This window comes from Diceros bicornis, chromosome 11 (genome assembly GCF_020826845.1).
Source record: "Diceros bicornis minor isolate mBicDic1 chromosome 11, mDicBic1.mat.cur, whole genome shotgun sequence".
Lineage (NCBI taxonomy): Eukaryota > Metazoa > Chordata > Mammalia > Perissodactyla > Rhinocerotidae > Diceros > Diceros bicornis.
In genome coordinates this window covers 9,648,075-9,675,909 of record NC_080750.1, presented here as the reverse complement: position 1 = coordinate 9,675,909, position 27,835 = coordinate 9,648,075, and positions in this window count along the sequence as shown.

Below are 27,835 nucleotides of genomic sequence, written 5' to 3'. Positions count from 1 at the left end.
GGGTCTTAGAGAGAACAGGCAAGGGGAGAGGGAAAAGGAAAAAAAAAAGAGTGAAGCAGATGGCAGAAAGGAAATTTTGTCATGTGAGAATTTCCAGAATTCCTTTGGGGTACAGGGGAATTGAGAGTAGAGAAACCAACATTTTAGAAGTGTCATTTTGTTTTATGAATTGGAACTCTTTAATGCTGTTTAAAAAATGTGAATGAAGAACAGATTTTTTTTAAATAAATTATTGTGGCTCTCATATTGTGCTTCTCAAATGCATCCCACTGTGCTGCCCACATGGGGCTACAAATTTATAAGAGCTAGAATTATAGAGTTATAAATAAATGTTGTGAAACTGCTTACACTTTTAAAAAGGTAGACTTTACTTTTTAGAGCAGTTTTAGGTTCACAGCAAAATTGAGCATGAAGTACAGTTTCCATATGCCTCCCCACACAAACATATACATGCTTAGCCTCCCCTGCTGCCAACATGCCTTATAATTGATGAACCTACATTGACATGTTATCATCCCAACTCCACGGTTAACTAATTATGGTTCGCTCTTGGTGTTGTATGTTCTCTGGGGTTCGACAAATGTGTAATAAATGTATCCACTGTTAACAGTGTCATATAGAATAGCTTCACTGCCCGAAGGATCTCTTGTGTTCCACTGATTCAGTCCCTTCATCCCTCCTCCCAAACCCCTGACAGCTACTGATCTTTTTATTGTCTCCATAATTTTGCCTTTTCCAGAATGTGATATAGTTGGAATTGTACAGTATGTAACCTTCCCAGATTGGCTTCTTTCACTTAATAATATGCATTTTAGATTCCTCCATATATTTTTGTGGCTTGAGAGCTCATTTCTTTGTAACACTGAATAATACGCCATTTTACAGGTGTACCAAAGTTTATTTATCCATTCACCTACTAAAGGACATCTTGATTGCTTCCAAGTTTTGGCAGCTGTGTATAAAGCTGCTATAAACAGCCGTGTGCAGGTTTTTGTATGGCTGTAAGTTTTCAACTCTTTTGGGCGGATAATGAGGAGCTCAATTGCTGGATCATATAAGACTATATCTAGCTTTGTCAGAAACTGTCAAACTGTCTTCCAGCATTGCTGTATCATTTTGCGTTCCCTCCAGCAATGAATGAGAGTTCCTGTAGCTCCACATCCTCCCCAGCATTTGGTGCTGTCACTGTTTTGGATTTTAACTATTCTAATAGGTATGTAGTAGTATTTCATTATTATTTTAATATGCAATTCCCTAATGACACTTGATGTGGAGCACATTTTTATATGCTTATTTGCCATCTGTATATCTTCTTTGATGAGATCTATTCAGGTCTTTGGTCCATTTTTTAATCAGGTTATTCATCTTCTTATTGTTAAGTTTTAAAAGTTCTTTGTACATTTTGGATAACAGTCCTTTATTAGGTATGCCTGATGCAAATATTTTTCTCCCAGTCTGTAAAGCTTGTCTTTTCATTCTCTTGACAGTGTCTTTCACAGAGAAGTTTTTTATTTTCATGAAGTCCAACTTATCAATTCTTTGTTTCATGGATCATGCCTTTGGTGTTGTATCTAGAAAGTCATCACCAAGGCCAAGGCCATCTAGATTTTCTCCTATGTTATCTTCTAGGAGTTTATAGTCTTCTCATTTTACATTTAGGTTTCTGATTCATTTTGAGTTAATTGTTGAGAAGGGTGTGAGGTCTGTGTATAGGTTTTTTTTTACATATGAATATCCATTTGTTCTACTACATTTGTTGAAAGAACTATCCTTTCCCCATGGAATTGCCTTTCCTCTTTGTCAAAGATCAGTTGATTATCTTTGTGTGGGTTTACTTCTGGACTCTCTATTCTGCTCTATCGATCTATGTGTCTTTTCACTTGCCAGTACCACACTGTCTTGATTACTGTACCTTTGTAGTAAATCTTGAAGTTTGTTAGTGTCAGTCCTCTGGCTTGGTTCTCTTTCAGTATGATGTTGGTTCTCCTGAGTCTGGCTCTCCATTTAAACTTTGCTCTCTTTTTAATTCCCTTTTTCCATTTTCTTAAGTCTTCATCTGGACTGTTATAATCAATTCTTAACTTATCTCCTGTCTCATGACTCCAGTCCATCCTCTTACTTCCTCAAAAAAAAGAAGGAAAATTTTCTAAAAGACAATATTTACCATGTCAGTCTTGAAATTAAAGTATTTCAATAATTGTCCAATAGTTAAGGCAATTTAAAATCCTTAGCATTTTGAATAAGACCTTTTTTATCTTCTGGTACCTACCTGTTTTCAATTCAATTTCCTACCACTCCCTTTTAAAGTGGGATATAGACATGGAGAACAGAAGGTAGAATAAAGTCCCTGATTCAAATACTAGATTCTAATGGAACTGATAGACAAATAAAAAAGTAATATTATTTATATACTATAATGGATTGTTAAAATCACACACACACAAAAAACAAAAACAATAAGGAGGAGTTAGGAAGTGTTGAGAGGAAGCTTGCAATTTTGCATTGGGAGGCCAGAAGCAGGTATACTGACACTTTTACATTTAAGTAGGACTAAAACAAATGAGAGTGTATACCATGTTTATATCTGGGGGAAAAGTATTCTAGGCAGAAGAAACAGCAAATGCAGAGGTCCAGAGGTAGGTATCTGAAGAACACAGCATGTTCAGAGAACATTGAGAAGGCCAGTGGAGTTGGAGATGATTCAGTGAAAGAGAAGAGGTAGATTAGGTAGAGCTGTGTAGAACACTGTATGAATTTGATATTACTCTGAGTGAAATGGGAGAGTCTTTATAGGGGTGGAGAGTTGATCACAGGAGAGACCCAACTGAATGTACATTGTAAAATGATTCCTCTGGCCAATGTATTGAAAAAAAAACTGATGTGAGGAAAAGGCAGAGGCAGAGATCAATTAGGAAGATATCTCAATAATCTGATAGAGATACAGTGCTAATTTGGACTAGAGCAATAGCTAAGAAGATGTTACGATGTGTTCAGATTCTTGACATATTTTACAGGTAGAGCCAATGAATCATAAGTCTATTGGATCTGGTGGAAAAGAAAGAGGTGTCAATTAACCCCAAGGAGTGTGTATATGTGTGTGTGTGTGTGTGTGTGTGTCCCTAAGCAAATAGAACAATGGAGCTATCATTTACTTCTCAAAGGAAACTATGACAGGAATCAGTTAGGGGTTAAGGAAAATGTCAGGCAATCAGACTTGGCCTTGTTAAGTTTGAGACATCCATTAGATTTCCAGGTGGAAATACCAAACAGATGACTGAATATACAAATAGGAGCAAGTAAAATGTTTAGCTGGAGATGTAAATTTTAGAGTCAGCCTACAGATAGTGTTTAAAACCATGAGAGAGTGTGAGTTCACCAAAGAATTGAATGTAAATAGAAATGAGGAGAGGTCCAAGGAATAAGCCCTAGGGAACTCCACATTTAGAGGATAGGAAGATGGGAAGGAGCAAGAAAATGTGACTAAGAAGTTATAGAAAACCATGATTTCCTGGAAGTTGAGTAAAGATAGTTTTTGTGCAGATGAGGGGATAATTAGTGAAATAAAATGCTATTGATAGGTAAAAAAAGATGAGAAGTGAGAATTGACAATTGGATTTCACAACATGAAATTTATTGAGCAGTTTTGATGAAATCATGAGGGGAAGCCTGATTGGAGCAGGTTTAAGAGAACAGTGGACCTACCATTTCAAAGAGTTTTGTTGTAAAGAGGAGAGAAATGGAGTAATAACTAGTGGGGTAAGTGAATCCTGAGGGAAATAATAGAATGTTTGTACACTGGTGTGACTATTCCATAGAGAAGGAAAACATTGTGGTTACATGGGACAGAGGAGAGTATTACTGAAGCAATGTCTTCAGTGAGTAAGTGATAAAGCCTGGAACTAATGCACTAGTGGAGGGTGGTCCTTAGCTAAAATAGATAAATCGTTCAGAAGAAAAAATCTACTCACGTAAGTGAGGAAGTGTGGAAGTAGGTACTTAAGGAAATTTTTTTCTTCTTGCTACTGTGTTCTCTGTGGAATAGAAAAGATTACCAGCTGAAAGTAGGGAAAAGAATGAAATGTTAGAAGTTTGAAGAGAAAAGAAAAGAGTATAAAACGCTCAACTAGGAGAGGAGATAGTTATTGGACTAAGAAAATACAGCATGATTGCCAGCAGCACTGAAGGCCCACTTGAAGCTAATGATTATGAATTTAAAGGGAGATCAGTCAGTTTGGTGATGTTCCATCCTCTTACAGAGTTGCAGGCATAGATTTGGTGGATTGTGGAATTTAGCTTGTGTTGTTTAGACAAATGTGCACCATGAAATAAGCAAGGATAAAAGAGTTTGAGAATATATGAAATGGAGAAAATATAATGATTAACTGTGGAATTTAAACTGGGTGAGATGGGATGTGTGGCCATGAGACAGAGAGTGCAAAGTGAAAGGATCATGGCCTAAAGATGCTAGGACTTGAAATATTGTTGAAGTTGGGTTGAAGTGAGCTAATAATATAGGAGATTGTGATTGGATAGCAGAATATATAAAATCAATGTTATGAAGGGGTCACAGTTATACGGTTATTTGTTGTAATGAAAAGTTCTAGCATATGACTATAAGACTAGGTGGCAATCATAGGGAGAAGGACAAGAATATTGGATAGAGGACTTAAAAACTGAGAGTATGGTGTTAGAAGGATCGTCTCTATAAATATCTAGTAGTTTTTAAAAGATTGAGAGTTATCCAGAAGCTAAGATTTTCTGAGGTTGAAGGAGTCACACCCAGTCATTAGTTGATGACTGCTGGAAGGAGAAGAGGTGGGTGGTATGGTCTGATAAGATGAAAAGGGAGAGGATTTTAGGAAGTAGGAATGGAGAATAGTCTAGAAGTGACAATGAGGAACAAGAAGGGCATCTAACCAACCTCCTGACCCAATGGTAGAAGAACTGGAAGCAAAAATATAACTATCGCCAGAGCACTCCAAAGTCCTGAAGGGAGGGCCGGGTTTCAGTTAGAGCTAGAAGATGAAGAAAACTTTCAGAGAAGAGTTTCATTGCATAGGGAAATAATTTCACTGATAATTGACCATGTACTCTGATTAGCACAGTGAAAGGTTTCAAGAGATGGAGAGAGTGGGGAATGGGATCATAAAAGTATTTTCTATATGGATAAGTAAAGTCCTCGGAGAGCTGAGTGTCTGTGGTGACTGACATGGCCAGGAATAAACAGCATAATAGAGAAGTTGTGAGGGTCCCTGTATGATGAGTTATGTCCTGAAGGGCCCAAAATTGGTAACAATGATCAGGCTGTAAGAGTTAGATGGAGCCGGGGGTATGCAAAAAGGGGCAGGAATTTCTGGTGGACAGTTAACTGTCCTGCCATAGTTTTGGAAGCATTGATTGATTTTCTGATATTAAACCAACATTGCGCTTCACAGCTCCTGTATTAGTTCTAGGGCTACCAGGATAAAGTACCACAAACTGAGTAGCTTAAATAACAGAAGTTTATTGCCTTAGTTCTGGAGGCTAGAAGCCTGAGATGAAGGTGTAGCGGGGCCATGCCCCCTCTGAAGGCGCTGGGGAAGGATCTGCTCTGGGCCTCTCCCCTGGCTTCTGGCAGTTCCTCGGCTTGTGGCAGCGCATCTCCACTCTCCACATGGCGTTCTCCCATGCGTATGTCTGTGTCAAATCTCCCCTTTCTAGAATGTCCCCTTTCTTTTACCCATCATATTGGTTTAAAGGCCCACCCTACTCCAATACAACCTCATTTTAACTTCACTAATTACCTCTGTAATAACCTCATTTCCACATAAGTTCACACTCTGAGGTACTAGGGGCTGAGACTTCAACACAGAGATTTTAGCAGGACACAAGTCAACCTGTAGCAGCTGCTCTCAACTTTGTCGTGCTGTTTCATTCTTTTGTATAGAGAGCCGGTTTGGCTTGTACTCTGTTTAGCATTTTACATCTTGTATTCATGGAGGATATTGCCTATAATTTCCTTTTTAGTAGCATCCTTTCATCAGTTATTACTATCAAGGCCATGGTAGCCTAATAAAATGAGGTTGACAGGTGTTACTCTTTTTTCATTTTTCTGAGAAATATTGTGCAAGATTGGAATTATTTATTCCCTGAAGCTTTGATAGGACCTTCTGGTGAAGGTGACTAGAGTCACTGGAGTCCACTCAGTGGCTGGAGTTTTCTTTGTGGGAATATTTTGACTATTTATTCAAATTCTTACATTTTGCTCTATTCATTAAAAGGCTTCTTTTTAATCAGTTTTATAAAACTACATTTTTTCAAAATTTCATTACTTAAATTCATTTAAAATTAAAATATTTTCTTATAAATTCATCAATAATTTTCTCTGATCTTTTTAATGTCTGAAGCAAATGTAGTTATCTTCTCTTTCTTATCTGGATCAGTTACATGTGATTTGTCTCTTTCTATCTTGATGTCAGCAGAGGTTTGTCAAATTTATTAGCTCTTTAAAAAGAACCAGGTTTTCGGGCCGCCCCTGTGGCGTAGCAGTTAAGTGCGCCACTCCGCTACCGGCAGCCAGGGTTCGGATCCTGGGCGCGCACCGACGCACTGCTAGTCCAGCCATGCTGAGGCCGTGTCCCACATACAGCAACTAGAAGGATGTGCAACTATGACATACAACTATCTACTGGGGCTTTGGGAAGAAAAAGGGAAAAAGAGGAGAAGGATTGACAATAGATACTAGCTCAGGGCTGATCTTCCTCACAAAAAAAAAAAAAAAGAACCAGGTTTTGACTTTGTTTTTCTCTCTACCATATTTTTTAAATCTGATTATTCTCTTCTCATCTTTGTTATGTCTTTTCTTCTACTATCTCTGTTATTATTTTATTGTTATTTTCTAGCTTCTTGAGAGGAATGCTTATCTTATTAGCTTATTAATTTTCACACTTTTTTCAAGTACTTGCTTCTAAGCCTCTATTAAATTTCTCTAACTATTGTGATAGCTAAATCCACAAATTTTGATATGTGTTACTTCGGATATAATTTTTAGCATATATATTCACTTTCTTTCTTTGCTGTAAGTTATTTAGGATTATGTTTCTTAACATTTAAATATGTGATAATTTTCTAGTTATTTTATTATTAGCTTCTAGATTAATTGCATCATAGTCACAGTACATCTCTATGTTATTTTTATTTCTTTGAAATTTATTGAGACTTGCTTTGGGACTCAGTATAATTAATTTTTGTAAGTATTTCCAAATTCAATATGTATTCTACAGCTGTTGAATATCATACTTGAAATATGTCTTTTAGACCAAATTTGTTAATAATGTTGTTTAGGTCTTCTTTATCCTTATCAATCTTTCATCCAATTTTTTGATCAATTTTTGAGAAATGTTATAAATTCTTCTTCTATGATTGGGAATTTGTAAATATTACCTTGTAGTTCTGCCCATTTCTACTTGCTACATTTGAGACTATGATATTAGATATATACTAATTTTAAATTTTAATGACTTCCTAGTTAATTGAACTTTTTGTTATTATAAATGAAGTGTTCTCTGTATCTCTAGTAATTCTTTTTGCCTTAAATCTATTTTCCTGATATTTACACAGTTTTATCAGTCTTATTTTACTTAAAATATTTCTGATATATCTTTTCCCAGATATTTACTTTCAAACATTCTTTTTTATGTCACTTGTAAACAACATATACTTGGATTTGTGGGGGTTTTCTAGTCAATTTATCAATCTTTGTTTTTAAAAGATAATTGAGTTCATTTACATTTAATGTAATTACTAACATAAACAGACCTACTTATTCTATGGTTTTCCATTACCCCTACCTACTCTAGGTTTCTTTTCCTCTCTTTTATTATTTTTTTGAATTTTTTTTTTCATTTTATTTTTTCTTCTCTACTAGTTTTGAATATGTATATTTCTTATTGGTTTTATTAGAAATCAAAATATGCATATTTAACTTACCAATGTCTGAAGTCAATTAATATCATGACCCTAATACAGGGTTCTCAGAACATTTTTACTCTATTTATTCCTTTCTGACTTCTATGGTATTGTTCTTATTTATTTCAATTAGGCTTTGATTTTATTTTTAATCCCATAAGGCTTTATTATTACCATTTTATATACTTTAGGTCATTTAGATTAATTCACATTTTTATGAATTCTTTTCTCTTCACTCTGTTCAAGAATTTGAACACTCTTCCTATGTTTGAGAAATTCACCATCTTATGAGTTTCCACCTCTTAACTTTAAATATCATGTAACTATTTCCCAGCTTCTCTCATGCCTAAGTCACGGACATGCCAGCTAAAAGTTTGTAACCTGATATACCCCTACCAGACTTTGAGTCAGAAGCTAATGAAATGACGAAGCAGATCTACAGCAGATTCCCTTTAGGTTAGGGTGTCTTCACTTTGTAGATCCGTGTTCCAGAGGCATCTGTAGCAGCATCTCTTGAAGAACAGCCCAGATCTTCATATTGGCAATGATGATTGTGCAATATTTGGACTATGGCCACTTTTTCAAAATGGACCTTTATGATTTATGTGTGTGTGCGGCCTTAACCATGACTTGAGCAGAATGATGTGACTAAATTTAATTAAAGAACTATTTTTTGTATTGCATTTTTCAATCACCTTGATGTTTGCATTCCAATTCTAGTTTGTAACTTTATATTACCATCTTATTCAGTACTCATTTGTGATATAGTCTGTGATGTTGAACATGATTTCTTTGTCTCTAAAAATACTTTTCTTTAACAAATTTTTAATGACTAATTAGGGAAACTTTGGAGAAAGTTTGGAGAAACTTTGGAGAAAAACTCAAAACATGAATAGAAATAAATTCTATTGTATAGCATATTACTCAGGATGATTAATTTGAGTATATTTCATTGCATGTACAACCTCCTAATCATCCATTATCTTTCAAATTATCTGCAAAGCAGCTACATATGAGCAAGTATTTTTACAGATTCTCAGGTAAATGATAAATTATAATAGAAGCACATGCTGTTACAATTCAAAGATGTAACCATAAGCAGTAGAAGTTAGTATCTAGAAATCTTTCTTTGCAAATAAGTCATAATGACATTCTAAACAGAAATTGTAACCACGATTTTAAATTATTTTGAATATAGTTTTCACGTTTTGTACTTGCACATCAGAAATGAGAAGTAGAGTGAATTGGGAGATGACCTAAATCATGGTGTACATGTTTCTCTTTTGTATATAAGCTTTGCTTATTATTCATTTTATGTTATTTCTTTACTCTTAAGATATTAAAAAGCGTTGATCACTTAAGCAGATTCAAATCTTTGGAAATCATGTTTTTTGGGGGCAAATTAAGTTATTGCACAAACAAGTTTGCATAACAGAGAAATGCAAAACTGAATGTTAACTCTCTTTCTCCAAAAAAAGCATATTATTGTATTTTCTTAAGAAATAAAATAAATATATCCTAGAGAAAATGGTAATTTGGAAACAAGTTTTACACATCTTTGTGTTACAGATATTATACTTCTGTTCCCTTAAGAAAAATATTTAGATCTTGAAAGTTCACCAAAATTAGCAAGATATTAATCAGAGGTATTTCATTTATCCCTTCCTTAGGCACAACAGCAAAAGAAAAAAAAGAAAAGATTTAATAAAAAAACAGAAATAAGAATTCAAAAACAGGGACTCATACAAGCAATATAATACTGGTTTATTACAAATATGAGGAAGAGAATTGACTAAACGTACTTGGTGTGGAATTGTGGCATAATTGGCGTTTTAACGTCAAGAATCACTGATGTTTCTCTGATGTCAACAGCAGGACGTTCGACCTGAGAGCACAGTTACCTGTGAGCTCTGTATTCACCTAGTTAGCACTTTCTTCTGTCTGGTAAGTGTCAATGGAGAGCAGGTGCCGTGGGTCTATTTTTGCAATAAAAGAAAGAACATATCGCCCTCTAGTGTTGAAAAAGCTAGGAAATCCAAAGATTGTTTACAAATACAGAAATAATGCATTTTAAAGAGCAAATGTCTTTTCTCTTTCCAAATAAATGTGAAAAACCAATATACAGATTAATATTCTGATTTCTAGAGAAATAAATGTCAAACATGATTGATTAGCTCATTTTATGGCCTGTGTTATAAAAATGTTAACTAGATTGAGAATAAGTTATTTCTTTTTAATATTTTACTGTTTTGTAATTTTAATTATATTATTTTTTTATAGTTTTGGGTGAATATTTTAAAACTTTAGGAAATATAAATTAGTTATAAGACTTTATCTCCTAGTATTTATTATTATTTTGGCTTGTATTATAAAATTAGTTGTAAATATCCTTTAATTGTTAAAAAAGTAAAGAACACAACTCTGCAGCATAGGTCACTCAATTGGCAAAGGTGACCTTATGGGTCATTTTTAGCCAGATTCCGTGCCTAGTGAAAAATCTTTTCCCTTCTCTGAAATGCAAGATCGAGGATTGATTGAAAAGTTCATTAGAAAAAGTCTTCTAGAAAACATAAATAGAAAGTTAATGACTGAGATAGAAAGAACAACATATTCATCATTGTAGTCATAAAATGAGAGACCAAGACAAAGTAAATCTGGGGTAAAATACACCCCTATTAGTATAATCCAAATTTCTCCAGACTTCTACTGTCTGTGGGTACCAATGAGTCTGGCTAATAATAACAGCCTAAATATTATTGGTTTTTCCCCTCTCATGTCACACAGTCATTTCAGTGCCCTTCAAAGTCTCACCTGTGATTGTCAATTGGTAGGTCCATCCTGGCTTTCCTGTCTGTCACTAATCTCACTGCCCAGAAATCACTGCATGTGTCCCAGCAAGTCCCCTGCTGCAGGCTCCCCACCGTGGAAGCGCGAGTGCACATGCAGAGCTGCAGCATCCTATACCCCTGATGCCCTGTGTGCACCGAGTCTTGAGAAAATTTTGCAAATCAGTGTAGGCAAATGGATGGATGTGTGCCTGCCGGTCTCTGAAGATTCAAGTTGATCAGAGACGCCAGAACTTGTCTCAGGGGTAGATGAAACTTTGAGTTTTGGGGATCCTGGTACTCTTTTTAGTCCAAGTATTTTATTTTCCTTTTCAATAACAGATAAATAGGAATTCGGTGGTTGTAAAGAATTATTTACATGTATATAATATCTCCTGACAAATGTGGACTCATCAGAAACAATTGATGCATAATAATACCCTAGTTGTAAGTAAACTTAGAGATAATTTGGTGCAATTGATTTTCCAATTTTCAAAACCTTAGGCTTGAATTCTGAGATCATTGTTTCAATAGAACTATTACAAGTATTATAACATAGAATATCCATTTAACTGACTTAGTCAAGGTTATTAAGGTTCTACTATGTGTCTAATTTAGTATTGGGTTACGCTTGAGGAAAGGGAAAGTAGTTTAGTGTGAAAAGAGAAACTTAATATACAGACTCAGCTATTGAAAATGTACCCATAATCATCTTGGGAAGACACATAAATCAGTTAAATAAAAATGCAAAGGTATCACAAAAAAATATGGACAACATATTCCTCAGATATTTAGAGGAAGAAAAATTACCAGGGACTGGCATGAATAGCAAAGGCTTATTATGCACAAGATTATAGAATTTTGGAGTTTGAAGCAAACTTAATGTTATCAAAGTCATCCCCGTTTTAAATTTACTTACATTGTGCTTTTTGTAAAGGTAGTGCATGGTTCCTGGAGAAAATTCAGATGATATAGGCAAGTATAAGAAAGACAGAAATGATCAATCTTTTGATTAGCATCCTCCCAAATCTTCCCTTTTGAATGGATACATGGAAATGGAAAGATAAATAGCTAAGTTTCTTTATTTTTCCAACGAGAAAACTGAAGCTCAGGCTTCTTCTCTCAGCCCACAAGTTTCTGGAGAAGACAGCATTTGAGCTACACCTTGGAATAGAGACAGAAGGTGAATATTTGCAAGATGTGAACCAGTTGTTGATTTTGCTTGATTGTTTTGTGCATGTGACAAATATTCTTTGCTTGACCAAACTTTAGTCAGGCTCCTGAACATTCTCCTAGGCCCTTCTGTGCATTTCCTTGTAAAATCTAGTTTTGGAAAGAACTTTGCTAAGTCAGTTTAACCAGAATCCCCCACCCTCGATATCTGATTACCCTGGCCCGTCTTCAGCAAAAATCCTGTTAGGAAGGTGTAGATAGAATGCCCCTTACCCCTGATGTTTCCTCTTAGTAGTTTTCCGTCCACTGACCCCACCCTACTCCTTGGCTATAAATTCCCACTTGCCCACGCTGTATTCACAATTGAGCCCAATCTCTCTCCTCCATTACAAAACCCCATCGTAGTGGTCCCTATACCTATCACAGTGGTCCTGAATAAAATCTGCTTTACCATCTTTAAGTGTCATTGAATATTTTTTTGTTAATACATGACATACAAAGTGGTCTGCAAAGTGCTGAAGATTCCATTCTGAGCAAATCACGGTCCCTGTCGTCATGGAAATTCAAGGATAATTAGATTGAAACATCCTGTGATAGAGGCTGCACTAGGAGAACACAGGGGAGACGCTCATCTAAACCAGCTTTTGCAAGGGCAGGATGATTTTCTTGAGGTGGTTTTATCTAAACTGAATTTCTAAAAATGAAATAGAGCTAGTCAAGCTTAGAAATCGGAGACCCAACATTGGTCATTCCAGACTGCAAAGAGTTCACATGCAAAGTGCAGGAAAAACAAGATGAAAGAATTTTGCAAGAGAAAACTCTTTCAAAAAGCTTGACTGTAAAGGTGAGAGAAAGATTAAGGCAGCTGCTTGGGTTGAGGGTGGGGGTAACTTAGGAAATTTCATGAAGATGGATGTGAGTTAAACTTGTTAAAGAGATTATCCCTGGAGTCTCAAACTAAAATAAATACAGGCCCGACAGATAGACAAAGCATAGTGAGCAAATGGTGGAGACTAAAGCCATTCAGGTATCAAAATATTGTAATTACCAAGCAAAACAGATGTAGATGCTGCCTATGGTCAATTACTAATGGATGATTATCCCAAGGTTTTAACTAAATCCTCGGAAAAAAGAGGTTGAAGCTCTAGAAAAGAGGTAGAGGCAAAAGGAAAAGATGGACTTTACAAGAGACACACATTTTCCCGGCAGCAGGAAGCAGGGAAGTAAGGTGAGAATTCCTTAGGTTGGGAAATATTGATGGGAGTCGGCTTGGCTCCCTAGATGACGTTCAGCTAGTTCAACCTTCATTTTCTATTTTCTTTGCAAAGTAGAAGGTTGGGGAGTTGGGTAGTGGGGCTACCTGGCTTAGAAAGTCATTGAAATCATCAAAATACAACAAGTTGGGGGAATAGAAGTGAAAGAACAATGATGAATGTAGGAAGGATTTCTTAATCATGATTTCCTTCTATTATAACTAGTTAGGCTATAAATTGATGTTAAAAGGTAGGATAAAATTATATTTGTTGTGTAATCAGCACTACATAAAAACAAATTACATATAGAAAGAAATACATGTGAGGTTTTTGTTAAGCAATGTCCATTTTATTTTTGTTTTTCTGGGTTTTCAAATTTTTCATGCTTTCATAGTAAGAAATATACATAAATTTTGTGAAGACAAAAAGGAGCAGTATCAGTTTTTAAAAATATTTTTCAGGGGCTGGCCCAAAGGTGTAGTGGTTAAGTTCACGTGCTCCGCTTGGGTGGCCTGGGGTTCGCAGGTTTGGATCCCAGGCACGGACCTACTCACTGCTTATCAAGCCATGCTGTGGTAGGCGTACCACATATAAAATAGAGGAGGATTGGCAGCAGATGTCAGCTCAGGGCTAATCTTCTTCACTAAAAAAAAAAAAAAATTCACAGCATCTTTGTAGATAAGACAATTTACAGAAAAAGACCCTAATTTTGAGAGAAAATTGTGAGTAAGATTATATCTAAACAAGAAAGCATAGCATGATATTGTATTTCCTTAGTCATAAATTGTTTATATGGAGAGAAAAGAAAATGGAGATAGAAGGAAACATTGTTATATAGATTGGCTGATTAATGCCCACACTCTTCACATCTAAATCCATTAGCACAAGCTTTAAATCAGTAACCTTAAAACCATTCACTGTAAAGGAAAAAAAAAAAGGACTTTCTGGAGATGAAAGGAAAATAGAGAGTAAATAAAGAGAAAAAATTAAGAACAGATAAAGACAAAAGAACTTGAGTATTTTTAATGATGATATGAGATGCAGTTGAATTTGCAGATGGACCTGGAAAATTGTAGGCTTTTAATAAATGTTAATTCATTTATATGTTGAATGAATGCCTTTGCCTCTTACCTAAGGGAGGAGATAGGAGTATATCCCAAACTGAATTGAATGTTAGACAGCCTTTCTGGTCCTAGTTTGATTCTGAATGTCCTGTCATAAATATTAACCCCAAATCTAGACACAAATGGGCCAGACGCCACAGATCCCACAGTCATCCTAACTTCCTAACTTCCTAAGGGAATTGTCTGGATTTCAGGAACCCTTAGGACAGACATAGGCATCCCAAAGCTGTTTAAGTCTATTTAATTCTGGACCATACGTTCTGGAGATATTATTTTAGTAGTGTTAAGGGTAAAAATCAATGATGAAATCTTGAATATAAAAATAAATACAGAGTTCTACACAATGCTGACTTTACTAGACCTCTCCACTTGGTCGCAAATAGCATTTCTGCAACTATATCTAGAAATCTTATATGGCAAAGCAGAACAAACGTCCACTTAGTATTTCCCTTCTCAAAGTTCTCATGTTTTTCTAATAAACAAGATAAATGCATGGCTATTTGCAGTTTTATTTTAATAAAAATGTACTCTTCCTTGTGAAAAATTATATTGTTCCTCTGCTTTAGAAAACAAGACCTAGGAAAATGGTAAATAGGCACTATATGTGTCTCCAGGAAATGGTGATAAACGAAATCGCCTGACATTTACTCTTCGGTATACTGAGTTGCCTTCATAATCTTTTGAAGTGTGACTATAGCTGATAGCTCAGAGCTATGTACCTAGTATAATATTATGTTACGATATAGTATGGTGGTGGTAATGTTATCGTTATGTTTGAAATGACACTTTTAGGGGTTTGTACTGATAAAAATGCACACTTTGGGGACTAAAATAAATTTATCTTATGTCACTGAGATGAAGAAAATATGAAGTATATGAAAGTTAGGTAATGAACAACAAGGGTAGAAAAGATCATTATTGCAGAAATTCATAAACTAAGCATACTACTTTGATTTGGATTAAATATAACAATACTCATCACTTTATACCTTCATTTTGAAAAAAGTTATATAGGTAGGTATGCTTGTTATTGAAAATAATATCACAATATTTTGTGGCCTGGAAGCTGAAAGGAGCGCCAAGGGACCAAACTAGACAATATCAACCAATTTTTAGTCTTAAATCCCGTTGAATCAATAATGGATATTTTCAGAAACCACTCGGAATCATAAGACTACATTCATCTTTAGCTAAAACCTCTGTGAAATTTATGATTCTCTTAAATAATTTGAGTTAGCTGTGCCCTCTTGAGTAATGTTTCTCAAACACTTTTGACCGTGACTCAGGATAAGAAATAATCTTACCTTGGGACCCAGAAACACAAATAAATACACACACACACACACACACACACATACACACGCAACTAACAAACACAAGTTTCCTAAAGGACTACTTACTCTTACCCTACATGAAGTACATCAATATTTCTATTCTGGTCTATTTCATTTTCATTTATGCATTGGTGACCTAATAATTTGAAAAAAAATGCATCTTTCTTGAAAGATGATTATAAATTTTGGAATTCTCCCCAAAAGAGTGCCATTAATGTATACGAATAAATGGTTAAATGTTTACATAAGACAATTTTTAATTAAAAACCACTGCTTTATTAATATAAAACATGAGCTAATTCTTCATAATATTCCTAAAAGCAAATAAAGACTCATGAAGCACGTGGAAACAAGGTGCTTGATAAAATAAGTTTCCCCCTCTGTATCATGAAAAGTCGAAGCTGGTTGAATTATCGCAAATTTTAGTTTATCCCAATTTACAACACAGCTTCTTTTGAGCTAATTCAATTTACCTCTGGATTTTTGTTTGTTTGTTTGTTTGTGCTTTTGGTGGATATTTCTAACTTTGCATCTCTGAATTTTTAACATTGAAATAAAGTTTTCTGATAATTATATTATTTAATTATGCTAAGCGCTAAGTTTTTGGTTTCATCTAACTTAATCCTTGGTTTTTCTCAGTGCAGTGGGTGCAACATAGAACCCTAGCATCGCAAATGACTAGTGGTGTAATCTCAGTCTCCTTCTTAAGCCGTCTAAATCTCCATTTCTTCATTTTAAAAATAGATTCATAATGACTAAACAAGATGATGAATGTAAGGAATGCAGCACAGTGACTGGCAACTAGTAGCCACTCATGAAATGCTAGTAAATATGGAAGGTTTTTTGTTTTCAATTTCAACTGCAGTTTAACGAGCCTTTGTGATAATCTGTGTAGCTCATCAGACCACCTTCAAGAAAGAAACAATCACATACATTCATGGTGATTCCTAGCCCCTATCTTACTTCTGAATTTCCTTCTTTACAGAAAATAGCAATAACTTCAACAGTACCTGCAGTTGTTTTGTTTACTAATTTCTCTGCTGTTACCAGAGATTACCAGGTATTTACAAGGCTTGAGAACCCTTGGTAAATGGGCTTTGCAGACTATATTTTAGAGAACCTATAAACGCATTTTGGAAATAATTCAAAGAACGATTTTAAAACAGATGTACAAAACAATAATTTCTTCACATTATCTAATCTTAAAAGAGAGTAAAAGATTCTGAGAGATACTTATTCACTACTGTTGAGGTGAAGAGTCATACTTAGAAGGATAGAAATGAAAAAGAAAAGAAAAGAAGAGTGACAACAAGGAAGGCAGCACCTAAAAAAGCCTCCCTTTTCCCTCACCAAAGTCTGCACAGTGGTCCTGCAGCCCACACCGTGGGAAAGGTTGTCGCAAGAATAATGAGTAGGTCTCCTTTGCCAGACTTTTAACAGTAGACTTATTAGGACGTGTGAAAGGCAGATTTAGCAGAATTGGCATCAAAGCCTATTTAACTTTCTTGGAATGGTGGTTAAGGAAACATTAGTTCTTCACAGATGCAACTCACTCAGTCATCCATACATCTGGCCATTCATCCTATAGGAAAGGCCAACATGATGGCGCAGGGGGACGCAGCAAAGAACTCTTTGTGGCTGTTTGTTGTTAACTGCTCTCAGCTTCCTCCTGCGCAATGCATTGGAATAAAGGAAAATAAAAATTTTAGCATATCACTCCTTAAGAACACATGCACATATTTTTAGACTTTTGGAGCAGCATTTTAGTGTCTTCACCATTATCCTTAAATGAATATCTTTAATTTTATATGACTCATTTAACCTATGTGTCTTTTTTTAAATGATCTCAATTTTCTTATTTGACCTTCACAGAATTCTTCAGTTGAACTCCTACCCCTTCACTCTGACTTATCGTATTATATTTTTTCTTTTAAGGGACATAGCACTAGACCAGTGTGTAGAAAACCTACTTTTCCTCCTGTATGTTTCTCCTTTACTCTCGCACTGCTACTATACTTACCACATCTCTGACACCAGATGTGTGAGTTTTTTTCCCACACTAAGCAATGCTTTGTGACACCAGCTGGGTATCCTGCAATTCAGTTCACTTCTGACACTAACTGGAGTTAGCGCAGACTCCACAGGTTAAGGGCTCAGTCCCAAGAGACTGCCCCCACTTCAGATGCCAATCGCAAGTAGTAGGACCCCAGGTTACCCGCAACTTCTGCCCGATCTGGCTACAAATTGGAGGTTCCCATGACCTCCCCGCCTTGGATTTGATTATTTGCTAGAACGGCTCACAGAATACAGGGAAACACTTACTTATGTTTTACCAGTTTATTATATGATGAAGGATACAGATAAACAGCCAGATGAAGAGATACATAGGGCAAGGTCTGGTTGAGTCCTGAGCGTAGGAGCTTCTGTCCCTGTGGAGTTGGAGTGTGTCACCTTCCCAGTACATGGATGTGTTCACCAACCTGGAAGGCCTCCAAACCCCTACTTGTGGGATTTTTCTGGAGCCTTCATCACGTAGGCATGACTGATCATTAACTCCATTTCTAGCCCCTCTTCCCTTTGCAGAGGATAGGGGGTGGGGCTGAAAGTTCCAAGCTTCTAATCGTTATTTAGTCTTGTGACCAGCCCCCTTCCAGGAGTTCACCGAGAATTGCCTCATTAGAACAAAGACACTTGTATCACACAGGAAATTCCAAAGGATTTAGGAGCTCTGTGCCAGGAACCAGGGACGGAGATCTATATATACATTTTTTTTCTATTATTTTACAATAGGAGATTCAAACAAATCACAGACTACATCTCTTTGGCATCCCAAACAATGCCCTCCATCCTTATCTCAGGTACAGGGCATAGTAAACATCCTTGTTATGCCATCTTTTATTGTCCAAGCTTTCTCACCTCCTCTGGCCAGTTTTTGTTAGGAAAGGATAAATGAGAGGACTGAATGGGAAGGATAACTCCTTAAGTTAAAACACAGACACACATTCAAAAACTCATATCTACAGTGGTGGTAATATGTATCTATCATTCTTCTAACTTTGAACATATTAATGTTAAATAAATGTCACATTTAAATTTTACTTATTCTTTTGGTTGGCAGATTCTAGTCCCATATGCTTTTTTATTTCTTTTTCACTATTGCATATTAGAATGAGCTATTCTAATATGCAAAACTGACATCTCATCCTTTGTATGTTCAAAAATAAAAATCACATTTTTGATGTCAGAATAGATAGAGTTTAATAAAATATTAACTTGTCATGCACTTAGTTTCTTTTCAAATTGATGATTAAATTTATTCTTAAAATACTAAAGAAACCCTCCAAGTGTGTGGATTAAATAGATTTCTGCTTTTGTGGGGAAATGCAGGGTGGGGATGGGACTGACTCCATGTTTGTTTAAATGAACATTTAAATCAAATATAGGAGCTTGGAGAAGTCTAGGAATGGATATAATACAAGATAATCTTGTATCTTGGAGAAGTCTAGGAATGGGTATAATAATCAGATAATCTTTCGTGGCAAATTCCAAATCTCTTTCAATATTTATTATATTTATTATGTATACATATCTTTTATTTTAATTTTTTTTTAATTTACTTTATGAACATTTTCAAACATACACACAAGTAAAGGGTAGAGCATAATTGATTTATATATTTTATAGCAAACCAAAGCCTTTTTATTGCTTTATTTAATTTCTTTTAGTAAAATACAATTAAATTTGTTTAAAGAGAACAGAATTTTGGAACACTGGAAAGACTTTTAGAGAGCAAATAATTATCTTAAAAAATTATATTTGATAACAGAGTATCAGTAAGTCCTAATATGTGGAGTTAATTTTTCTTTAAAGTCAAAGTGAATTCATTGGGGTCATATTTCAAATTGGTGCACTGTCTTTCACAGGGGAAATTCAGGTCTATTTAAATATTTGGAATCTAAAAAATTACAATGTTTGGTATAAATTTAAAAATTTTCATATTATAAACATTTGAGAATGTTTTAAAAATATTAAAAAATATAAAATGGAAGTAATGATGTAAGATTAGAAAGTTTAATCGTTAAATCTAATAATCTTTTAATCACTAATAGCCATTAATTACTCAGATTCCTCTAATTAAAATAATAAAATACAGAACCCAGAAAATACTTACACTGTGGTAGAATATACAGCTCATATTACAAAACACGCTAATTTGATTCTCTGTGATATAGTATGTCAATAATACACATCTTAAAGTAAACATATCACAGATTGAAAGCATAAACTAGTTTGGTTGCTTCCTTAAGGACACTGGTTTGGCAAGCTGGAAAATGGAAAATTCCATAAATAGTGTAACATAATTTTCGGGGGAATGAACAAAATTTGTATACAAATGAATTCACTAAAGATCAGTCACCCATATAAAGAAAAACATCTAATGATAATGGAAAATTATGTTCATTTGTGTGAAGCAGTTTGAGAAAGATTCTTTTTGTAAATGCTCTCTACATTCTTTTACTTTTGAATTAAAGAAAGTGATAGGGAAAGAGAACATTTGATTGTTGGATAAAAATTAATGATGGAGGGCCGGCCCCATGGCTTAGCAGTTGAGTGCGTGTTCCGCTGCTGGCGGCCGGGGTTCAGATGCTGGGCATGCACCAACGCACGGCTTCTCCCGCCATGCTGAGGCCGCGTCCCACATACAGCAACTAGAAGGATGTGCAGCTATGACATACAACTATCTACTGGGGCTTTGGGGGGAAAAATAAATAAAATTACAAAGCACATTCCTAAATTTGGCCTACTCCTCTAATCAGAATTAAAACTGTTTTCCATGGTTAATTTTTTATTTTATTTTATTTTTTGTGTGTGTGAGGAAGATCAGCCCTGAGCTAACATCCATGCTAATCCTCCTCTTTTTGCTGAGGAAGACTGGCCCTGAGCTAACATCTATTGCCAATCCTCCTCCTTTTTTTCCCTAAAAAAGGACAAGATCATTCCCTCAGCTTGGACTCCAGATGCTTAAGCACATACTTAAGAGCGTATTTCACTGCTCCAACCCCCATACAAATACTGGATTTCCTAATTCTAAATGTATATAATGTTTGCCAACCCTGGAGAAGCAATCTTTATGGTGATTAACATTTTGCACTAAAGCTTTCTTTCTTACTTCTTTTTTTTTTGTTTTTTTTTTTTGAGATAACTAGTTTGAAAAATTATCCCAATATGTGTTTATATATATATGTATATAATGTATATATGAATGTTTTGGCAAAATCAAATAGGATCCTGTATTCTTGAGGACGTGAACATATCTACTATACTCTAAGTAGTAAAACCCAGACTGTAAACATCCATTATTAATATTTTAGCATATTAACACATTAAAATTATCTTTGATATGTATGTAAAAAGTATATATCTATATAAACCTTTATATTTCTATTTTTGTCTTAGTCATTACATTTCTCCTCTTTTTCAGGTAATGTTTAAAGGATTCTGCAGCAATCTTTGGTATTGGACATATTCAAAATCTCTTCCACATTTGTGCTCCTGGTACATTACCTTCCAACTTTAACTTGCTTGTGATCCCTCCAAACATTTTACATGGTTTGCAATGGTTACATGAACTTTTGGGAAGTGGTATTTGCACCATCTCATACTTTATTCACCATGGCACTTTAGGAAAAGAAACTGGAGAAAGCTTCCAAAGCAGTATTTTAAAAAAATGAATCTTATTGTGAAGCTTCGGAGAAGTTTTCGAACATTGATTGTTCTCTTAGCTACCTTTTGCTTGGTGAGCATTGTCATCTCTGCCTATTTCCTCTACTCTGGCTATAAACAGGAAATGACACTTATTGAAACCACTGCAGAAGCAGAATGTGCTGACATCAAAATTCTACCATATCGGTCAATGGAGCTGAAAACAGTTAAAGCTATTGATACATCCAAAACTGCCTCTACTGTCCTCCTATTTGTGGAAAGCCAATACTCTCAACTTGGTCAAGATATCATAGCTATCTTGGAGTCCAGCCGATATCAGTACCACATGGTCATTGCCCCTGGCAAGGGAGATATACCTCCTCTTACAGATAATGGCAAAGGGAAGTATATTTTAGTTATTTATGAAAATGTTCTGAAGTATGTCAGCATGGACTCATGGAATCGAGAGCTTTTAGAAAAGTACTGTGTGGAATACAGTGTTAGTATAATCGGTTTTCATAAAGCCAATGAAAACAGCTTACCAAGTACACAATTAAAAGGCTTTCCATTAAACCTTTTCAATAATCTAGCTCTAAAGGACTGTTTTGTCAACCCTCAGTCTCCTTTGCTGCATATTACCAAAGCCCCCAAGGTTGAGAAAGGCCCTCTCCCTGGGGAAGACTGGACTATTTTCCAATATAATCATTCAACCTACCAGCCTGTGCTTTTAACTGAATTACAGACAGAAAAATCCCTTTGGTCCTTGTCCAGCAAACCTCTCTATGCGACAGTGATTCAGGACCTGGGCCTTCATGATGGAATTCAGAGAGTTCTTTTTGGCAACAACTTAAACTTTTGGCTACACAAGCTCATCTTCATAGATGCCATCTCCTTCTTGTCAGGGAAGAGGCTAACATTGTCCCTGGACAGGTACATCCTTGTGGACATTGATGATATCTTTGTTGGGAAGGAAGGAACAAGGATGAATGTCAAAGATGTGAAGGTAAGAAGATTTATAAATATATCATAATTTTTATTTCACTAACTTCGTGGTATTGATAAAGTATAATTTTGAATATTTCAGATTTCTAATTACTAAAAATTTTAAGATGCAGTAGGTTTGACATAAAGTAGGCATTAAAAAAAATACCATTCCTCACACACACACCAGACGCTTCGGAGGGGGATTGAACTAAAATATCCCAAAGAGTATTTGAACTTAATCTCCTTGCCTCTTCTTAGGCCTTGCCCATCCCAGCTAGAACCCCACAGAACTGCCTCCCTTATTCTAGCACATGTCACAGTTTATAGCAGTGAGACTAGTACAGTCATAGAACTCTCTCCCTGGACTGATCTCTCTGCCCTACTTAGGTTTCACAATGGTAGTTGAAATACAAGATGGAGAAGTAGCCCAAGACCTTTCTATAACCTCAGGTAAGCATAGTATTTGATTATATAAAAGGTTCATACACTTTCAAATATAAATATGAACAAAAAATAGTTTTATAGGGAATGTGGTATTAGACTTGACTTCGGGAAGCTTCCATCGCTATCTCTTTTTTTAATTTATCGTATTGTTTTGGGTAACATAGCAGTGTTACTAGTAGCACTTCTGAGTTATGATCAAATTGACTGTACAACAAATTCACCCTGTGATTGCTAGTAGAGAAAGAAAAAGTTTCATATGCGACACTAGGTTAAGTAGGTAATTCTCAGAATAATTCTCTCTTTTTTCATATTGATTTAACAATCTCACTTGTGCCTCTCTTGTCCTATATATAACTAAATTCATCCTATGGACAAATAATTTTAGCAAACATATAAACAAAAATAATAAGAAATAACTCAGAATTATAAAGGAACTAAAGATTTTAAGATCATGTCATCTTTTTTAAACTTCTGCTGTTAGTCTTTTTATCTTCCAAAGATGAAACCTCTATACTACTTCAAAATAACAGTTTTATTCTCATCCTAAGACCTTATGACTACTATAATAAAATATGATTAAAAGCAGTGAAATAAGTTCACTTTTTAGAAACCTTCAAAGTACATGTGGACCAGTGAACTCTGTTTTTAATGAGCCACTGAATGAAGCATCACTTGACTGGAATCCAAATATTTCATTTTGGCATTGTGGTAAAGGGATTAATTGACTCCTCTTCAGTTATGTCTAGATTTTTCTGGGTTTTTTTCTTACTTTTTTGTGTTTACTACTCCTGTTAATTAATATAAATTCTAGCTTTATTTTAATTTCAACGTCATAAACTTAGGAAGAGGTTATGTGCTTCAAAAGGGTCTCTGAGTGATTCCTAACCTGAAACCCTGAAAGAAGAGGGTTTCCTAATTTCAGTCTAACAAACTATATGATTTGAAAATGTCCTTTATAACCCTAACACAATTTTCCAGCTTAAGTTCAGCTATTTCACTTACTCTCCATAGAAAAACAATTAGCTATTCACCACTACTTGTATGATATTCAAAGGTCACTGATGGCTTCTTAAGTGACATAACCCCAAACAGAATAATAGAATACCAAAATTTAACAAAGGCTGAAGCAATGTCACAGGCAGAGGAAGAATCAGGAAGGTTGTATGTGAATATAGATATATGTAGTGTGTATGTATACACCCACATGTGTATATTAATATATACACACACACACTCTAACTTAACTATCACTTTGAAGAAAATATTCTTTCCTGCTCCTTTTGGTGTTGTTTCTGGTTCTTCCCCAGAACCGTTAATCAAAGAATATCAGAAACTTGACTGGAACTTAAGGCTAGTAACCTCTACGGTTACTTACGGGTCAGTAGGAAATATTGCTTTTCAAGTACAAAAATTCTAGTCCCAGTTTTTGACATTTGATTTCTATCTTGACTTTATTTATATTTTCAATACATAGGATTTAGTGGGAAAGAATCTTAAATTATGTGTCAAAAAGTTCTGGATACTCCTATCTTCTTCATCCTCATGTTCCTTTTCTGGTAGTGTAACATTTCATCATACACTGGTAGATGAGGAGAAATTCATCCTCCCTCAAACTCTCCCTCAGTTTTCTAGAACAAGGCTATTACATAGCCACTGACATTCTTCTGTATTATTTCGAAATGGAGAGTAGAGGTATTCTGTTTCTCAGTAGAACAAATTGAGGAAAAGGGTAGTGTCATGGTTGGAAATTCTTGGTTATGTCCATGATTAGACTCTGTCTGGGCCACTCCCACAATTAGGCCTGGAGCATGTAGCTATGAGCATTTAACAACAAATTCAAACATCTCTTTGTCCGCAGCACCACCTTACTCTATAGACAAAATTAGCCTATTTTCATTTGAGCCCATTTTCCCACTTGGAGATAGAGATTCTGGATCAAACTGCGAAGGAGTTAGCATTTTTAAGGCACAGCATTTGATGCAATGGAAAGAATGTGAGTTTTTTAACTGAACTTCAAAGCCTGTGTTCTTTCTGCTACATGGTCCTGCCAGACCTAAGCTAGCATATCTAGCTTCTTTTATAACCTTGCATGCTTTATCTTATTTCATCATGCCTTTCTCCAACTAAAGCCACTGAGACAGAAATTAATATGTCCATTTCCAAGGCAAGCAAAATTCAGCTCAGACAGTTTCAATAGCTGTCATCCAATTGTTAACAAGCTTTCATTGTGTATCTAGAAACTCAAGGTATGAGAAAAATTACTCATGTGTATAAAATTCTAGAAACTTATTGTATTTTGAAAGACTGTGAAATATTAGCTATCAATGAAATCAGGAAATATAGTCATGTTTTGACCTGGTAATATTTCTGTGTGGTCCTCAAGGCAATCACAAAGTACTTCCTATACATTTAAAGCTCTGTTAGCAAGATGACCTCAGGCTATTTAGGGTGATGTCTTATACACTTGAACTTATTCTTTATTGGTTTGAAAACAACTCTTTGTTTTCATAATGGCCTTAATTACATGTATGTAATGTTCATTTCAAAAGTGATATCCGTTGAGAACTTGTGCATTTTTAGGGAAAGCTAAAATAATAAAGGGCCATTCTGACAATTAAAAATTTAATTTTAAAAGTCTTCTTTTAACTCACTACCTAATTTTTATGGATAATGCTTTACTCTTGGTTGGAAAACTTGGTGTAGTCATAGAAATTTGGTAGAATTAAGATAATATATTCTTTTTTCATAGTTTCCCTAAGACAGAATAAATGCTCTTTCCCAATGAGGATTTTGAAAAACATGGACATAGTGAATGTAAGCTTCCTCATGGGCAATGAAATTGGATTTATTATTGATGATACCAATAATTTTGTTTCTTCAATCAGTTCTGTGACTGGTTGTTATGCTCTCTGTTGCCAACAAAACATTATTATTAGCATTTTTATATGTCTTTATATTTCTTGAGGAAATGCATCCATTTATTCTTGAAAATCTACTATATATGACTATATTTAAGATATTATCTGCCTAATAAATCCAAACTTCTTATTTTAAGGTCATATATGATCCAGCTCAATTTATCTTTTAAACATCTATTACTACTTCTCAATACACACAGTTTCTGTCGGGCTAGCCCCACTGGCTGTTCCTTAGCTGGGGCTTGCTCATGTCTACCTTTACCTCTTTTCTCAGCTTCTATGCCTTGACTGAAATACTTTTCCTGAATCTACCCATATTTCAAAAGCTATCTCAAGTCCTACTTCTTATGAGAAGGTGATACATCCCATAATGACCCCAGTAAATGTTGATTTCTCTTTAAACCGAGTCCCTAGATAATCCATGACCTTAACTTGCACTTAGCGTCTTCATGTACATGAGGCAATTCCAAAATTGGGTGATGAGACAGTTTTTCTCGTACATCTAATTATGTCCCAAGGTACGTACTAAGCAACCTTAGACATAATTTGAAAATATTTAATTAACAATTATTACACTCTCTTTTAATTCTTTGGTGAGTGCAGAACTAATTAGTCACAGAATTGATTTACTACGTTAAGAAAGAATAAAGTTTGGAGCATTGTCTCAAAACAAGTTGTTTATATATTTTGAGTATGGGGCAAAGCTAGGGAAAAAAAAAAAGCAAAACTATGGTGTAAACCTGGAGTACAAAATAAGTGGCTAGAAGGCTAATGGGTTTGATATTTTTCCCCCACATAATGTTTTTAATGGGTCTGTACCTAGACTGGTGTTAAGGCTTGATCCAGATAAAGCAATTTAGCAATAGCTTAAACTGGATGTTTTCATCCATTTATTTGACTACCGCATATTTCCTGAGCTAAAAATCATATGTTCAAAGATTTAAAGAGCAATAAGTAATAAATTATGTAAACTAAATGATTAAAACAAAGATGCTAAGTTAATAGCTATAAAGGAGCCAGTTAATAGAGGGTCTTGAAATACAGGGAACTGAGTTTTGGTGAGTTCTAATAGATAGTGGAAAGCCCTTTTGAAACAAGGAAATGATATGATTAAAATTTTTGAGAGAGGTTTTTCTATTATTAATTTAAATATCTAAATGAAATCCAAGTTCAACTTTTGTAGAAATTACCACATTTAACAGGGGCCAGATGCTATGAGTAGGAAAGAAGAAATCTAGCATAGAATAAAAACTTTAAACCTTGGTTACTAATTTGAGTAAGAGTTGGAGGAGAAAAAGAAAAAAAATTTCATGATTTCTAAAATTGTGACCTAAGAAAATAGGAAATTATTGGTACTGTGAACAGCAACACAGAAGATGAGAGGCTACATTGGTAATTGAAAAGATTAGTTTTCCAACATTTTATGATTATAACTGAAACAGGTTTGTTATATTTGACACATTAGCAGATAAACATGTTTTTAGAATTCTTGATATCTCAGACTGAATGCAATTTCTATCAAAAAGGGAGCCAAAAAGGAAAGGTTGGTGTGTGGTAGATGAAATCCAGATTTGATGCATGTCAACCGATATAGATTCCGCAATGCAGAACCATCCAAGCAATAGGAACTGGATGGATGGCCCAGTCAGACAGTTGAGCAAGCAGCGTCTGAAAGTTCTTTTGACAGATTCTAGGCAGGTGAGCCAGCGCGCCATCAGTAAGTAGCATAAGAGCTAGTCAGTGGCCCAGGCAGATGGGATCAGCATTTATCAAAGGTATTTCACAGCATACTGAGGGTCCCCAGTCCCTGAATTAAGGTCTGTGGGTAAAGTCTTCTCCCTGAAAAAATAGCACAGAAGGCAATGCCCCAGTCATAAAGGAAGGGTGAGATTTGACAACATGTGACAACATGAAGTTGTCACAACATAGAGAACATGTGACAACATAGAGGACTTGACAGGGACCTGGGAGGCAGGAGCTCAGTCACAACAATAACCCTGTACATGAGAAAGGAGCCATCAGCAAGACTTGCTTGAAACTTCAGCCCTGACACTGACCTAGGACTTCATAGATCTCCAGAGAAGGGTTGCATTCAGCACCTCATGGAATCCTTAGGTGTCCAGCTGCAAG